This window comes from Somniosus microcephalus, chromosome 12, assembly GCF_052327205.1.
Source record: "Somniosus microcephalus isolate GS21.2 chromosome 12, FLI_Smic_1.0, whole genome shotgun sequence".
NCBI lineage: Eukaryota > Metazoa > Chordata > Chondrichthyes > Squaliformes > Somniosidae > Somniosus > Somniosus microcephalus.
In genome coordinates this window covers 218,987,765-219,005,550 of record NC_140998.1, presented here as the reverse complement: position 1 = coordinate 219,005,550, position 17,786 = coordinate 218,987,765, and the positions used below count along the sequence as shown (strand labels likewise).

Here is a 17,786-nt window from a genome sequence, read left to right as displayed (position 1 = left end):
AGCCGTCTTTTGTCTCCACTAGTCCGATCACCATCTCGTCTGATTTTGAATACCTCTTCATGTCTCTTCACTTCTCTTTTGTTGTTTCATCCCCATTTCCCAGCCCCCAAACTGGCCTTTTAACCTGTTTCATTTCCTGTGTTTTTACTCCCAGTCCTGATGAAGGGTTTCGATCAAGCTCAGCCTCTACCTTCGGTTTCATGGCATACGGCACAGGTCGTTGTTTAAAAAACCTTGGCAGTGCCTCCTTGTCGACATAAATCTTAGCTGGGGGGCCATTAAATGGGCCAAGTTCTTCCTTGAACACGTTCTCATGTTCAATCAACACTTCTTGCAAAGACAACTGTTTGCCTCCCTCTATTTGATTTATTCCTCCCCAATCTAATTTAAGTTCTTGTATCCAGCCCCGATCTAACAGGTTTGGTCCAGAACCGGTACTACAACTACAGGTAGCTGTTCCACGGTGTCCCTGTGTTGCACAGTTACAGTAGCTGTACCCAATGTTGCCACTCGTTCACCGGTATATGTTTTAAGCTGGAGAGAGCAAGACTTTAACTCTGTTGTTATTTCCTCTAGACCCATCTTTTGTTTCTTAACTTGTCCCATTACCATCTCCTTTTGCCTCGCACCATAATCCCCTTTTGTCTCGTAATCTCTCCTGCCTTCCATCCTATCACAGACCTTCCCTTTTGTTCTTTCCTCCCCTCCCTCCTCTCCCTGCCCTTACACTAGCTTGAAAACCTGTTCCATCTCCAACTTCTTCCAGTTCTGACGAAGGGTCATCGACCTGGAACGTTCACTCTGTTTCTCTCTCCACACACGCGGCCTGGCCTGCTGAGTGTTTCCAGCATTTTCTGTTTCAATTTCTGATTTCCAGCCTTCGCAGTATTTTGCTCTTGTAGGAGATATTAGGACAGGCGACCAAAAGCTGGGTCAAAGAGGTCGGTTTTAAGGAGCGTCTTAAAGGAAGAGAGAGAGGGGTGGAGAGGTTTAGGGAGGGAATTCCAGAGCTTGGGCCCCAGGCGGCTGAAGGCACGGCCGCCAATGGTGGAGCGATGGAAATCGGGGGGATGGACAACAGGCCGGAATTGGAGGAGCGCAGAGATCTGGGAGGGTTGTCGGGGCTGGAGGAGGTTACAGAGATAGGGAGTGTTGTAGGGGCTGGAGGAGGTTACAGAGATAGGGAGGTTTGTAGGGGGCTGGAGGAGGTTACAGAGATAGGGAGGGTTGTAGGGGGCTGGAGGAGGTTACAGAGATAGGGAGGGTTGTAGGGGGCTGGAGGAGGTTACAGAGATAGGGAGGGTTGTAGGGGCTGGAGGAGGTTACAGAGATAGGGAGGGTTGTAGGGGGCTGGAGGAGGTTACAGAGATAGGGAGGGTTGTAGGGGGCTGGAGGAGGTTACAGAGATAGGGAGGGTTGTAGGGCTGGAGGTGGTTACAGAGATAGGGAGGGTTGTAGGGGCTGGAGGAGGTTACAGAGATAGGGAGGGTTGTAGGGGCCGGAGGAGGTTACAGAGATAGGGAGGGTTGTAGGGGCCGGAGGAGGTTACAGAGATAGGGAGGGTTGTAGGGGCTGGAGGAGGTTACAGAGATAGGGAGGGTTGCAGGGGCCGGAGGAGGTTACAGAGATAGGGAGGGTTGTAGGGGCCGGAGGAGGTTACAGAGATAGGGAGGGTTGTAGGGGCCGGAGGAGGTTACAGAGATAGGGAGGGTTGTAGGGGCTGGAGGAGGTTACAGAGATAGGGAGGGTTGTCGGGGCTGGAGGAGGTTACAGAGATGGGGGGGGTTGTAGGGGCTGGAGGAGGTTACAGAGATAGGGAGGGTTGTAGGGGCTGGAGGAGGTTACAGAGATAGGGAGGGTTGTAGGGGTTGGAGGAGGTTACAGAGATAGGGAGGGCTGTAGGGGCCGGAGGAGGTTACAGAGATAGGGAGGGTTGTAGGGGCTGGAGGAGGTTACAGAGATAGGGAGGGTTGTCGGGGCTGGAGGAGGTTACAGAGATGGGGGGGTTGTAGGGGCTGGAGGAGGTTACAGAGATAGGGAGGGTTGTAGGGGCTGGAGGAGGTTACAGAGATAGGGAGGGTTGTAGGGGGCTGGAGGAGGTTACAGAGATAGGGAGGGTTGTAGGGGCTGGAGGAGGTTACAGAGATAGGGAGGGTTGTAGGGGCTGGAGGAGGTTACAGAGACAGGGACGGTTGTCGGGGCTGGAGGAGGTTACAGAGATAGGGAGGGTTGTAGGGGCTGGAGGAGATTACAGAGATAGGGAGGATTGTAGGGGCTGGAGGAGGCTACAGAGATAGGGAGGGTTGTCGGGGCTGGAGGAGGTTACAGAGATAGGGAGGGTTGTAGGGGCTGGAGGAGATTACAGAGATAGGGAGGGTTGTAGGGGCTGGAGAAGGTTACAGAGATAGGGAGGGTTGTAGGGGCTGGAGGAGGTTACAGAGATAGGGAGGGTTGTAGGGGGCTGGAGGAGATTACAGAGATAGGGAGGGTTGTAGGGGCTGGAGGAGGTTACAGAGATAGGGAGGGTTGTAGGGTTGGAGGAGGTTACAGAGATAGGGAGGGAGGGCTGAGGGCCATGGAAGGATTTGAACAGGAGGATGAGAATTTTAAAATCGAGACGTTGCCAGACCTGGAGCCAGTTTAGGTCAGCCAGCGACAGGGGGGACGATGAATTCCCTCTTGTGAACCCTTGGCGACGCAGAGCTCCCATTATCAGAACCTGGGCCAGACAGCCGTCCCTCCCTCTGTTAGGAAATTGATCTGTCGCTTGCAGAGTGTCTCGTGTTAAAATTGCAGCGACACTTGATCCAGCCAAGGGTACGTTCCAGTTCAGTGAGCGGGAGCTGTAGATAATGATGCGGAATGACTTGTCCCCTGTTCAAACTGGGTCCCGTGCTAGATAATTATTGACCACCTCCGTGATGCAGGAGGAGACAGTCCGAGGATCCAAGCTCGATCCCACGGCTAAATGACCGAGGTGAACACAACTAATCGATCAATGGAATTATATTGATCTGAAAGTGTCTGGGCTGTCCAGTGAGATTGCAGTGAAACATGACCCAATTTGTAAAGTGAAACATCATCCATTGCACCTCACAGAGAACGATCCCGTACTTTATCCAACTTTCTCTCCTTTTCTATCTTATCGCAGTGACATCATGCCTCTCCGTAACAGGCCAAAATCACTCGTGTAGTCGAGATTGCGGACCAGTGTAGGGACAGCGTAGAGGTAGCTTTACTCTGTATCTAACCCTGCTGTACCTGCCCTGGGAGTGTTTGATGGGACAGTGCAGAGGGAGCTTTACTCTGTATCTAACCCGTGCTGTACCTGCCCTGGGAGTGTTTGATGGGACAGTGTAGAGGGAGCTTTACTCTGTATCTAACCCGTGCTGTACCTGCCCTGGGAGTGTTTGATGGGACAGTGTAGAGGGAGCTTTACTCTGTATCTAACCCTGCTGTACCTGCCCTGGGAGTGTTTGATGGGACAGTGTAGAGGGAGCTTTACTCTGTATCTAAACCGTGCTGTACCTGCCCTGGGAGTGTTTGATGGGACAGTGTAGAGGGAACTTTACTCTGTATCTAACCCTGCTGTACCTGCCCTGGGAGTGTTTGATGGGACAGTGTAGAGGGAGCTTTACTCTGTATCTAACCCTGCTGTACCTGCCCTGGGAGTGTTTGATGGGACAATGTAGAGGGAGCTTTACTCTGTATCTAACCCGTGCTGTACCTGCCCTGGGAGTGTTTGATGGGACAGTGTAGAGGGAGCTTTACTCTGTATCTAACCCATGCTGTACCTGTCCTGGGAGTGTTTGATGGGACAGTGTAGAGGGAGCTTTACTCTGTATCTAAACCGTGCTGTACCTGCCCTGGGAGTGTTTGATGGGACAGTGTAGAGGGAGCTTTACTCTGTATCTAAACCGTGCTGTACCTGCCCTGGGAGTGTTTGATGGGACAGTGTAGAGGGAGCTTTACTCTGTATCTAACCCCGTGCTGTACCTGCCCTGGGAGTGTTTGATGGGACAGTGTAGAGGGAGCTTTACTCTGTATCTAACCCGTGCTGTACCTGCCCTGGGAGTGTTTGATGGGACAGTGTAGAGGGAGATTTACTCTGTATCTAACCCGTGCTGTACCTGCCCTGGGAGTGTTTGATGGGACAGTGTAGAGGAAGCTTTACTCTGTATCTAACCCGTGTTGTACCTGCCCTGGGAGTGTTTGATGGGACAGTGTAGGAACACAGAAGAAGAACGGCCAAGGTCCAACTGGTTCACCCTCTCCCATCCTGGGAGTCATATAATGCAATGATACTGGAGTTGTTGACTAACCACAGCAATCATTCTCTATCAATGAGTCTACAAGAGGCCCAGACACGAGGCCCTCCGACAGTGCGGCGCTCCCTCAGTACTGTACCTCGTACAGTGCGGTGCTCCCTCAGTACTGCCCCTCCGACAGGGCGGCGCTCCCTCAGTACTGCCCCTCCAACAGGGCGGTGCTCCCTCAGTACTGCCCCTCTGACAGTGCAGCGCTCCCTCAGTACTGATCCTCCGACAGTGCGGCGCTCCCTCAGTACTGCCACTCCGACAGTGCAGCGCTCCCTCAGTACTGCCACCCCGACAGTGCAGCCCTCCCTCAGTACTGCCCCTCCGACAGTGCGGTGCTCCCTCAGTACTGCCCCTCCGACAGTGCGGTGCTCCCTCAGTACTGCCCCTCCGACAGTGCGGCACTCCCTCAGTACTGCTCCTCCAACAGGGCGGCGCTCCCTCAGTTCTGATCCTCCGACAGTGCGGCGCTCCCTCAGTACTGCCCCTCCGACAATGCAGCGCTCCCTCAGTACTGCCCCTCCGACAGTGCGGTGCTCCCTCAGTACTGCCCCTCCGACAGTGCGGCGCTCCCTCAGTACAGCCCCACCGACAGTGCGGTGCTCCCTCAGTACTGCCCCTCCAACAGTGTGGCACTCCCTCAGTACTGCCCCTCCGACAGTGCGGCACTCCCTCAGTACTGCCCCTCCGACAGTGCAGCGCTCCCTCAGTACTGCCCCTCCGACAGTGCGGCACTCCCTCAGTACTGCCCCTCCGACAGTGCAGCGCTCCCTCAGTACTGCCCCTCCGACTGTGCGGCACTCCCTCAGTACTGCCCCTCCCACAGTGCGGCGCTCCCTCAGTACTGCCCCTCCGACAGTGCGGCACTCCCTCAGTACTGCCCCTCCGACAGTGCGGCACTCCCTCAGTACTGCCCCTCCGACAGTGCGGCACTCCCTCAGTACCGCCCCTCCGACAGTGCAGCGCTCCCTCAGTACTGCCCCTCCGACAGTGCGGCACTCCCTCAGTACTGCCCCTCCGACAGTGCGGCACTCCCTCAGTACTGCCCCTCCGACAGTGCGGCACTCCCTCAGTACTGCCCCTCCGACAGTGCGGCACTCCCTCAGTACCGCCCCTCCGACAGTGCGGCACTCCCTCAGTACCGCCCCTCTGACAGTGCAGCGCTCCCTCAGTACTGCCCCTCCGACAGTGCGGCACTCCCTCAGTACTGCCCCTCCCACAGTGCGGTGCTCCCTCAGTACTGCCCCTCCGACAGTGCGGCACTCCCTCAGTACTGCCCCTCCGACAGTGTGGCGCTCCCTCAGTACTGCCCCTCCGACAGTGTGGCACTCCCTCAGTACTATTGCCGGGGAAGTGTCGGCCTGGATTATATGGCTCGAGTCTCTGGAGTGGGGGCTTGAACCCACGACCTTCAGACTCAGATGCTTGAGAGAGAGAGAGAGAGAGTGCTGAAACAACTGAGCCAGGGCTGTTATGACTTTAACTTATGGCCAATAAATTTGTTCTGGTACCAAGATCAAGGGAACGAGTCTCATTGATACTGGGATCTTTCGTATAAATAAGCACGCATGGCACCAGTGATGAGTGGCTTCAGTGATGTGAAGAGACTGGAGAAGCTGGGGTTGTTCTCATTAGAGCAGAGAAGGTTAAGGGGAGATTGACCAGAACGGTTCCAGGGATGAGGGACTTCAGTGATGTGGAGAGACTGGAGAAGCTGGGGTTGTTCTCCTTAGAGCAGAGAAGGTTAAGGGGAGATTGACCAGAATGGTCCCAGGGATGAGGGACTTCAGTGATGTGGAGAGACTGGAGAAGCTGGGGTTGTTCTCCTTAGAGCAGATAAGGTTCCGAGGAGATTGACCAGAATGGTCCCAGGGATGAGGGACTTCAGTGATGTGGAGAGACTGGAGAAGCTGGGGTTGTTCTCCTTAGAGCAGAGAAGGTTAAGGAGGAGATTGACCAGAATGGTTCCAGGGATGAGGAACTTCAGTGATGTGGAGAGACTGGAGAAGCTGGGATTGTTCTCCTTAGAGCAGAGAAGGTTAAGGGGAGATTGACCAGAATGGTCCCAGGGATGAGGGACTTCAGTGATGTGGAGAGACTGGAGAAGCTGGGGTTGTTCTCCTTAGAGCAGAGAAGGTTAAGGAGAGATTGACCAGAATGGTCCCAGGGATGAGGGACTTCAGTGATGTGGAGAGACTGGAGAAGCTGGGATTGTTCTCCTTAGAGCAGAGAAGGTTAAGGGGAGATTGACCAGAATGGTCCCAGGGATGAGGGACTTCAGTGATGAGGAGAGACTGGAGAAGCTGGGGTTGTTCTCCTTAGAGCAGAGAAGGTTAAGGGGAGATTTAATGGAGGCGTTCAAAATCATGAGGGGTTTTGATGGAGTAAATAAGGAGAAACTGTTTCCAGTGGCAGGAGGGTCGGTAACCAGAGGACACAGATTGAAGATAATCGGTAAAAGAACCAGAGGGGGAGATGAGGAGAATTGTTTTGACGCAGCGAGTTGTTGTGATCTGGAACGCGCTGCCTGAAAGGGCGGTGGAAGCAGATTCAATTGTAACTTTCAAAAGGAGAATTGGAGAAATACTTGAAGGGGAAAAATTCACAGGGCTGTGGGGAAAGAGCAGGGGGGAGTGGGACTAATTGGAGAGCTCGTTCAAAGAGCTGGCACAGGCACGATGGGCCGAATGGCCTCCTCCTGTGCGGTGAGATTCTGTGCTGTGGGGACAGAGCAGGGGGAGGCGGGGAGAGTGGGTCTAATGGGAGAGTTCTTGTGCTGTGTGATTCTCACAGCTCTGCCTTAGCTTGAGCTGGTCTGTGTTGCTGGAAGCAGTGAGTGTGATAGACAACCCTTCGGACCAATCACAGACCCGCTGCAGCCCACAGTCAATGCTGACAACCAGCCACATTTCAACATCCAGCCAACCGGCGAAGGTGCAAGGGTTTGGGGGGCAGGAGGAGGAGGGGGTTGTCCCAGGATGTCACTTCCTATTTGAGGGGTGGGGATTCCCCCTCTGTCCTCCCTCTCTCTCTCTCTGGTTTTTCTTACTTATTTTGCTGTGAGGGGGAGAGGGAGGTTGGTTGGTTTCTGTTACACGACTTGGAGTGGGTGAAGCGAAGGCAGAAGGTAAGCAAATTCAGAATTCAGTACATGATGTGGGGCTGGTTTTGGGAACGGGGTCCTTCTGATTCTGGGGGGTGGTGGGTTGGGGCAAGACTTGAAGGGGTGGGGTGAGGTGAGGTGGGTGTGAAACGAGTTGCAAGTTGGCTTGAGTTTGAAGCTTTGGCCACAAATCGGTTCCCAAGTCAGTTTCACAATCAGTTGCAGCGATCAGTTACATTGTTCCCTCTGATCAGTTTCATTCGCTACCCCTGACTTTGCCCAGACCCAGGGGTTCTGAGCTGGGAATCTTTGCTGTTTGTGTGTGTTTTGTGGTTGTTTTTTTTTAAGGAGGTGGGCTCCACACGACTTATCTCCTCACCCTCGTCCTGTGCATTCTCTCCCCCCCCCCCCTCGCATTTCTCCGAGACGTGTCGCTTAAACATTCGATGGCGCCGCCCCTCTTGTGAGATTTCCCGTTAGACCAGCAACCAACTGTGTGTGTGTGTCAGAGAGAGACCTCCTGCTCTAGAAAAAAAATGCTTGAACGATTTCTCTAACCAGTCGCCAGCAACCATGAGACTCGCTGAGAATGAATGATCTGAGCCAAGAGACTTGTGATTGAAGAGAAGGAGGGAGGGGGATATCGTTAAATGTACTTTTCAACACTTTGAAAAAGTTGCGTACGAAACTTTTTTTTCCCCAGTTGGCGAGCAGTTCCCAGATCGCTCTGACCCAGACCGATTAAAGCTGTGTTTATCGACAACACTCCTATATGTGTCTGTTTCATAAACGTTTATTAAGGAAATTCCAACTTTATTCCTGTCCTACTGAAGGTTTATAAACCGGACAAATCATGTGAGATTCAGCTGTCCGTCTTGGTGAGACCAGAGTCAGAAGGTTGTGGGCGAAAGCCCCCCACACCACAGACTTCAGCTCTCTAATCCAGGCCGACACTCCCCGGTGGCAGTACTGAGGGAGCGCCACACTGTCGGAGGGGCAGTACTGAGAGAGCGCTGCACTGTCGGAGGGGCGGTACTGAGGGAGCGCCGCACTGTCGGTGGGTCGGTACTGAGGGAGCGCCGCACTGTCGGAGGGTCAGTACTGAGGGAGCGCCGCACTGTCGGAGGGGTGGCACTGAGGGAGCGCCGCACTGTCGGTGGGTCGGTACTGAGGGAGCGCCGCACTGTCGGAGGGTCAGTACTGAGGGAGCACCGCACTGTCGGAGGGGTGGCACTGAGGGAGCGCCGCACTGTCGGTGGGTCGGTACTGAGGGAGCGCCGCACTGTCGGAGGGTCAGTACTGAGGGAGCGCCGCACCGTCGGAGGGTCAGTACTGAGGGAGCGCCGCACTGTCGGAGGGGCGGCACTGAGGGAGCGCCGCACTGTTGGAGGTGCCGTCTTTCGGATGAGTCATTAAACCGAGGCACCCTGAAGTGGATGTACAAGATCCCACGGCCACTATTGGAAGAAGAGCAGGGGGGAGTTCTCCCTGGTGTCCTGGGGCAAATATTTATCCCTCAACCAATCTAAACCAGATGATCTGGTCATTATCACATTGCTGTTTGTGGGAGCTTGCTGTGCGCAAATTGGCTGCTGCGTTTCCTACATTACAACAGTGACCACACTTCAGAAAAAGTACTTCATTGGCTGTGAAGCGCGTTGGGACGTCCTGAGGTGGTGAAAGGCGCTGGGGAAATGGGAGTCTCTCTTTAGACAAGGGATTGCTGTCGAAACTCTACGGTGTACATTAAACATGAGCTGGCCGCGTTTTAAATACCTCTCGTTTCGGGCCGATACTGGCTTCCGTCGGTGAAGGACGGTTTGGGTTTTTGCCCCGGGTTGCTGACCTAAGCTGGTGGAAGCTCGGCATCAAGCCACACTGCCTCACTCGGTCGAATTGCCGACTCTCGTGGGCGCTGGTGGGCCTCGTGTGGCTATGGGTGGGAAACGATCTGATCCTGGTCTCGCGGGGCGACCACGCGCGTTGCTCGCTGGGTGCAGATCGGACACCGCCTCCCCCCCCAGGTTGAGTTTCACCAGCCCCCCGCCCACCCGCGGCTTATCTTGGCACGTGCCCCAGAGCGTGAATCGACCAGGGGCCTTCGCGCTTGGTGTGGCTCAGTAACAGATGGGGTGGCGCTGAGCAACCACCCACCAGTAAGCCAATCCTTCCCCTTCATAAAATTAACAATCGCACCATCTCGCATTTATCTTCTTAGGCAGTCCCTCGGAACCGAGGATGACTTGCTTCCACATTAAAAATGAGTTCTCAGGTGACTGATGAGTCCAATGCGGGACCGACAGTCTCTGTCACAGGGGGGCAGACGGTGGTTGAAGGGGCGGGTGGGTGGGGTGCTTGGGTTGACGTGCGCCCCTTGCGCTGCCTGCGCTTGGCTTCCCGCTTGCTCCCGGCGAAGAGACTCGAGGTGTTCAGCGCCTTCCCGGATGCTTCTCCTCCACTTTGTGCGGTCTTGGGCCAGGGATTCCCAGGTGTCGGTGGGGATGTTACACTTTTTCAAGGAGGCTTTGAGGGTGTCCTTGAAGCGTTTCCTCTGCCCACCTGGGGCTCTCTTGCCGTGTCGGAGCTCCGAGTAGAGCACTTGTTTCTGGGAGTCTCGTATCAGGCATGCGGACGATGTGACCCGTCCAACGGAGCTGATCGAGCGTGGTCAAAGCTTCGATGCTGGGGATGTTGGCCTGAGCAAGAACACTGACGTTGGTGTGCCTATCCTGCCAATGGATTTGCAGGATCTTGCGGACGCAGCGTTGGTGGAACCTCTCCAGTGCTTTGAGGTGCCTGCTGTACATGGTCCATGTCTCTGAGGCATACAGCAGGGCGGGTATCACTGCTGCTCTGTAGACCATGAGCTTGGTGCTTTTAATGTAGTAAAACGCCCCAAGGTGCTTCACAGGAGCGTAAATCAGACAAAACTCAACCCTCGAGCCACATCATGAGATATTAGGACGGGTGACCAAAAGTTGGGTCAGAGAGGTCGGTTTTAAGGAGCGTCTTAAAGGAGGAGAGAGAGGCGGAGAGGTTTAGGGAGGGAATTCCAGAGCTCGGGGCCCAGGCGGCTGAAGGCACGGCCGCCAATGGTGGAGCGATGGAAATCGGGGGATGGGCAAGTGGCCGGAATTGGAGGAGCGCAGAGATCTGGGAGGGTTGTAGGGGCTGGAGGAGGTTACTGACATAGGGAGGGTTGTAGGGGCTGGAGGAGGTTACAGAGATAGGGAGGGTTGTAGGGGCTGGAGGAGGTTACAGAGATAGGGAGGGTTGTAGGGGCTGGAGGAGGTTACAGAGATAGGGAGGGTTGTAGGGGCTGGAGGAGGTTACAGAGATAGGGAGGGTTGTAGGGGCTGGAGGAGGTTACAGAGATAGGGAGGGTTGTAGGGGCTGGAGGAGGTTACAGAGATAGGGAGGGTTGTCGGGGCTGGAGGAGGGTACAGAGATGGGGAAGGGGAGCGAGGAGGGATTTGAAGTTGAGGTTGAGAATTTTAAAATCGAGGCGTTGCCGGACCGGGATCCAATGAGGGTTGCGAGCGACGGGGTGATGGGTGAACGGGACTGGCAGTGACTTAGGACACGGGGGCAGCGGAGTTTTGGATGACAGGGTGGAATGTGGGAGGGCAGCCAGGAGTGGGTCGGAATAGTCGGCGTCTGGAGGTGACCGAGGCAGGGATGAGGGTTTCGGCAGCGGATGAGCTGAGGCAGGGGCAGAGACGGGCAATGTTATGGAGGTGGAAAGAGGCAGTCTGAGTGGTGGCGAGATATGAGGTCTCAAGCTAAAAGTAGTCCATGATGTTTGACGGCAGGTTTGAGGACCAGTACGTCGGTCAGTGTGTGTGTAAAGGTGGGTGTTGTGTCCAACGCCTTTCACCACCTCAGGACGTCCCAAAGCGCTGCACAGTCAATGAAGGACTTTTTTTTTTTTTTTTAAGAAGTGTGGTCACTGTTGTAATGTAGGAAATGCAGCAGCCAATTTGCGCACAGCAAGCTCCCACAAACAGCAATGTGATAATGACCAGATAATCTGTTTTAGTGATGTTGGGTGAGGGATAAATATTGGCCCCAGGACACCAGGGAGAACTCCCCCCTGCTCTTCTTCCAATAGTGGTCGTGGGATCTTTTACATCCGCCTGAGTGAGCAGCCGGGTCCTCGGTTTATTGTCTCGGCATCTCCGACGGTGCGGCGCTCCCCCGGTACCGCCCCTCCGACGGTGCGGCGCTCCCCCGGTACCGCCCCTCCGACGGTGCGGCGCTCCCCCGGTACCGCCCCTCCGACGGTGCGGCGCTCCCCCGGTACCGCCCCTCCGACGGTGCGGCGCTCCCCCGGTACCGCCCCTCCGACGGTGCGGCGCTCCCCCGGTACCGCCCCTCCGACGGTGCGGCGCTCCCCCGGTACCGCCCCTCCGACGGTGCGGCGCTCCCCCGGTACCGCCCCTCCGACGGTGCGGCGCTCCCCCGGTACCGCCCCTCCGACGGTGCGGCGCTCCCCCGGTACCGCCCCTCCGACGGTGCGGCGCTCCCCCGGTACCGCCCCTCCGACGGTGCGGCGCTCCCCCGGTACCGCCCCTCCGACGGTGCGGCGCTCCCCCGGTACCGCCCCTCCGACGGTGCGGCGCTCCCCCGGTACCGCCCCTCCGACGGTGCGGCGCTCCCCCGGTACCGCCCCTCCGACGGTGCGGCGCTCCCCCGGTGCGGCGCTCCCCCGGTACCGCCCCTCCGACGGTGCGGCGCTCCCCCGGTACCGCCCCTCCGACGGTGCGGCGCTCCCCCGGTACCGCCCCTCCGACGGTGCGGCGCTCCCCCGGTACCGGCACCGGGGTAGTGTCGGCCTGGATTTTGTGCTCAAGTCTCTGGGGTGGGGGCTTAGAGGGAGCGCCGCACTGTCGGAGGGGCAGTACTGAGGGGGGGCAGTACTGAGGGAGCGCCGCACTGTCGGAGGGGCGGTACTGAGGGAGCGCCGCACTGTCGGAGGGGCGGTACTGAGGGAGCGCCGCACTGTCGGCGGGGCGGTACTGAGGGAGCGCCGCACTGTCGGCGGGGCGGTACTGAGGGAGCGCCGCACTGGCCTACTCCTGCTCCTATCTTCTATGTTTCTATTCGGTCCCTCGAGCCTGCTCCGCCATTCAATGAGATCATGGCTGATCATCCAAATTCAGTACCCTGTCCCTGCTTTCTCCCCATATCCCTTGATCCCTTTAGCCTCAAGAAATATATCTAACTCCTTCTTGAATATATTTAATGAATTGGCCTCCACTGCCTTCTGTGGTAGAGAATTCCACAGGTTCACCACTCTCTGGGTGAAGAAATTCCTCCTCATCTCTGTCCTAAATGGCTTACCCCTTATCCTTAGACTGTGACCCCTGGTTCTGGACTCCCCGCCATCGGGAACATCCTTCCTGCATCCAGTCTGTCTAGTCCTGTTAGAATTTTATAAGTTTCAATGAGATTTTATAATTTTATGAGGAATAAAGGCTGGCTTTAGATCAAGTGCGAGTTGCGCGGGCAGAATGAAGGACCGCTGCCCTGTGGGAGGGAAGACGAAAAGGCTTGTGGTTATAGTCTGGTCACAGATGGATGAAATTCCCCGAATTAGCCGGAGTTGAGGGGGAGGTCAACTGACAGCTCCAACCAGCCCCATTTCCTGAGCGGTAACCAACCTTGTGTAGAAGAACAGACCACTTAAGCTGTAGTCAGTTGGAACGACTCTGCATCCAAAGATTCACCGCCCTCTTGAGTGAAGAAATTCCTCCTCATCTCAGTCCCAAATGGCCGAGCCCTTATCCTGAGACTGTGATCCCTGGTTCTAGACTCTCCAGCCAGGAGGAAACAGCCTCTCAGCATCTACCCTGTCAATCCCCCTCAGAATCTTACACATTTCAATGAGATCCCGCCTCATTCTTCTGAACTCGAGAGTATCGGCCCAACACTCAATCTCTCATCATAGGACAACCCTCCCACCCATCCCAGGAATCAATCTAGTGAACCTTCGTTGCACCGCCTCCAAGGCAAGTATATCCTTCCTCGGATAAGGAGACCAAAACTGTGCACAGTGCTCCAGGTGTGGTCTCACCATGGCCCTGTATAATTGTAGCAAGACTTCCTCACTCTTATACTCAAACCCCCTTGCAATAAATGCCAACATGCCATTTGCCTTCTTAACCGCCTGCTGCACCTGCATGCTTACCTTCAGCAACTGGTGCACAAGAACACCCAGGTCTCTTTGCACTTCCCCTTCTCCCAATCTATTGCCATTCAAATAATAATCTGCCTTCCTGTTTTTGCCACCAAAGTGGATAACCTCACATTTATCCACATTATAGTGCATTTGCCATGTTTGGGCCCAGTCACCCAACCTGTCCAAATCGTACTGGAGTTTCACGACATCCTCCTCACAGCTTACCCTCCCACCCAGCTTTGTGTCGTCTGCAAATTTGGAGATATTACATCCAATTCCCTTGTCCAGATCATTAATATATATTGTGAACAGCTGGGGTCCTAGGACCGATCCTTGCGGTACCCCACTAGTCACTGCCTGCCACTCGGAAAACGACCCATTTATTCCAACTCTTTGCTTTCTGTCCGCCAACCAGTTCTCTATCCAAGTCAATACCTTGCCCCCAATCCCATGTGCCTTAATTCTGCACGCTGATCTCTTATGTGGGACTTTATCGAAAGCCTTCTGAAAGTCCAAATACACCACATCCACTGGTTCTCCCTTATCTATTTTACCAGTTACATCCTCAAAAAATTCCAGTAGATTAGTCAAGCACGATTTACCTTTTGTAAATCCATGTTGACTTTGTCCGATCCAGTCACTGCTTTCCAAGTGCTCTGCTATTACATCTTTTATCATGGACTCTAGCATTTTCCCCACTGCCGATGTCAGGCTTTTTCTCTACCACCTTTTTTGAATAGTGGGGTAACATTAGCTACCCTCCAATCCATGGGTACCATTCCAGAGTCTATCGAGTTCTGGAAGATGACCAGCAATGCATCTACTATCTCTAGGGCCACTTCCTTAAGTACCCTGGGATGTAGACCATCAGGCCCTGGGGATTTATTGGCCTTCAGTCCCATGAATTTTCCTAACACCAAATACTGATTTCTTTCAGTTCCTCCCTTTCATCAGACCCTATGTTCCCCGGCATCTCTGGGAGGTTATTTGTGTCCTCCTTTGTGAAGACAGAACCAAAATATGTATTTAGTTGGTCTGCCATTTCCTTGTTTCCCATTATAAATTCCCCTGATTCTGACTGCAAGGGACCTACGCTTGACTTCACCAATCTTTTTCTCTTCACATATCTATAAAAGCTTTTACAGTCAGTTTTTATGTTCCCTGTAAGCTTACTCTCATATTCTATTTTCCCTTTCTTAATTAATCCCTTTGTCCTCCTTTGTTGACTCCTAAACTGCTCCCAATCCTCAGGATTATTGCTTTTTCTGGCCAATTTATATGTCCTCTCCTTGGATCTTATGCTATCCCTAATTTCCCTTGTTAGCCACGGTTGAGTCACCTTTTTTGTTTTATTTTTATGCCAAACTGGGATGAACAAATTCTGTAGCTCATCCATTCGGTCTTTGAATGTTTACCATTGCCTATCCACTGTCAACCCTTTGAGTGACATTCCCCAATCAATCCTACCCAACTCGCTCTTCAGACCATCGTAGTTTCCTTTTATTTAAATTGAGGACCCTAGTCTCTGAGTCAACTACTTCATTCTCCATCTTAATGAAGAATTCGATCATATTATGATCGCTCCGACCCAAGGGGCCTCGTACAACAAGATTGCTAATTAATCCTTTCTCGTTACATAATACCCAGTCTAAGATGGCCTGATCTCTGGTTGGTTTCTCGACATATTGGTCCAGGAAACCATCCCGTAAACACTCCAGGAATTCCTCCTCCACAGTATTGTTACTAATTTGGTTGGCCCAATCTATATGTAGATTAAAGTCACCCATGATGACTGCTGTGCCCTTATTGCACGCTTCTTTAATTTCCCTTTTAATGCCATCCCCAACCTCCGCCTTACTGTTTGGAGGTCTATATACCACTCCCACTAATGTTTTTTCCCCCTTAGTATTTCTCAATTCTACCCATACAGATTCCACATCATCAGAGCTAATATCCTTCATTACAATTGTATTAATCCCTTCTTTAACCAGTAATGCTACCCCACCTCCCTTTCCTTTTTGCCTATCTTTCCTGAATATCGAATACCCCTGGATGTTGAGTTCCCAGTCTTGGCCATCCTTGAGCCACGTTTCCGTAATCCCAACCAAATCATATTCGTTTAGCTCTATTTGCGCAGCCAATTCATCCACCTTGTTACAAATGCTCCTCGCATTAAGACACAAAGCCTTCAGGCTTGTTTTTTTAACGCTCTTAGACCTATTAGAATTATTATTTACTGTGGCCATGTTTGATTTAAACCATTGATTTCTCTGACTGCCACTTTTGTTTTTCTCCTTCCTATCTTTTGCTTTTATCCCTGTTTTCCTTTCCTCTGTCTCCCTGCTCAGGTTCCCAACCCCCTGCCATTTTAGTTTAAAGCCCCCCGAACAGCACTAGCAAACACTCCCCCTAGGACATCGGTCCTGGCCCTGCCCAGGTGCAGACCGTCCGGTTTGAACTGGTCCCACCTCCCCCAGAACTGGTTCCAATGTCCAAGGAATTTGAATCCCTCCTCCTTGCAACATTCCTCTAGCCACGTATTCATTTGAAATATCCTCCTATTTCTACTCTGACTAGCACGTGGCATTGGTAGCAATCCTGAGATCACTACCTTTGAGGTCCTATTTTTTAATTTACCTCCTAACTCCCTATATTCTGCTTTTAGGGCCTATCCCGTTTTTGACCTATATCGTTGGTGCCTATGTGCACCACGACAACTGGCTGTTCACCCTCCCCCTCCAAAATGTTCTGCAGCCGCTCCAAGACGTCCTTGACCCTTGCACCAGGGAGGCAACACACCATCCTGGAGTCTCGATTGCGGCCACAAAAACGCCTATCTATTCCCCTTACAATTGAGTCCCCTATCACTATAGCTCTTCCACTCTTTTTCCTCCCGTCCTGTGCAGCAGAGCCACCCATGGTGCCAGGAAGTTGGCTGCTGCTGCCTTCCCCTGATGAGTCATCCCCCCCAACAGTATTTAAAGTGGTGTATCTGTTGGAGAGGGGGATGGCCACAGGGGATTCCTGCACTACCTGCCTGTGCCTCTTACTCTGCCTGCTGGTCACCCATTCACTTCCTGCCTGTACACCCTTTACCTGCGGTGTGACCAACTCGCTAAATGTGATATTCACGACGTCCTCAGCATCGCAAATGCTCCAAAATGAATCCATCCGCAGCTCCAGTGCCGCAATGCGGTCTGTCAGTAGCTGCAGCTGGACACACTTCCTGCACACATGGTCGTCAGGGACGTAGGAAGCGTCCCTGATTTCCCACATAGAGCAGGACGAGCATACTACGGGGCTGGGCTGTCCTGCCATGACTTGCCCTTTAACTAATTAATTAAAATTAAATGAATCCCACCAATTTCACGACAGTTAAATGATATATTTAAGGGCCCTGGTTTACAAACTGTCCCCGCTACACCACAGAGACCTTAAAAACTATAAACCACAGACTTAAAGTTTTAAAACGAGAGAGATACTCCAACCAATCACCTACCTGTTTTGTGGTGACTTCACACCTCGAATACTTTTTACCCCTCTCCTTCCCTGAGATTGGTGAGGCCTACCTGAGCCTCTGGGGCCTTTTGTAGTCGCTCTGCTCCGCTGCCGCCGCTGCCGATGCCGCACTGAGGCCTACCTGAGCCTCTGGGGCCTTTTGTAGTCGCTCTGCTCCGCCTGCTGCTGCTGCCGATGCCGCACTGAGGCCTACCTGAGCCTCTGGGGCCTTTTGTAGTCGCTCTGCTCCGCCTCCCGCCTGCTGCCGATGCCGCACTGAGGCCTACCTGCCTTTTAAAAGGTAAGTGGTAAATTAATTAAAATTAAAACATTTTTTCCACAGGGTTATTATTTTTAAATACTTTAAAGCAAGGTAAGTTTATTTTTAGAAATAACAACAGAAAATGCTGGAAAAACTCAGCAAGTCAGGCAACATCCGTGGAGAGAAATTTGAGTTGACGTTTCGGGTTTGACCCTTCTTTTTTAGCCCTGTTTTTTTATAAAATTATTTTTTTCAAAAATTTAAATTATTGTTTAAAATAGTTATTTAATGTAATTTATAGTTGATGGGCCTTCAATAACCACAAAACTAGAAGTTATAGACTTAAAACAAGTTGGCTTTTAATCGCTAAGATCAGAGCTAACATCTCAACACGCCGACTGGTTCACAGGAATGAGTCATACAGAT

The 17,786-nt window shown here is 53.2% G+C and overlaps 1 protein-coding gene across 3 annotated transcripts in view; it reads left to right on the top strand.

Annotated features, from left to right (window-relative positions):
• LOC147110135 (beta-1,4-galactosyltransferase 3) overlaps nucleotides 1-17,786 on the top strand; it is a 78,003-nt gene that overhangs the window by 6,611 nt on the left and 53,606 nt on the right. The window contains exon 1 of one of the 3 annotated variants that reach the window (XM_086004075.1): nucleotides 7,283-7,443. The exons of 1 other annotated variant lie outside the window; for it this stretch is intronic. The gene's annotated coding sequence lies outside the window, so the exon portion shown is untranslated. Of the gene's footprint in view, nucleotides 1-7,282; nucleotides 7,444-17,302; nucleotides 17,400-17,786 lie in introns of those variants that run through there. One more of the 3 variants, XM_086004076.1, reaches the window with a different exon arrangement.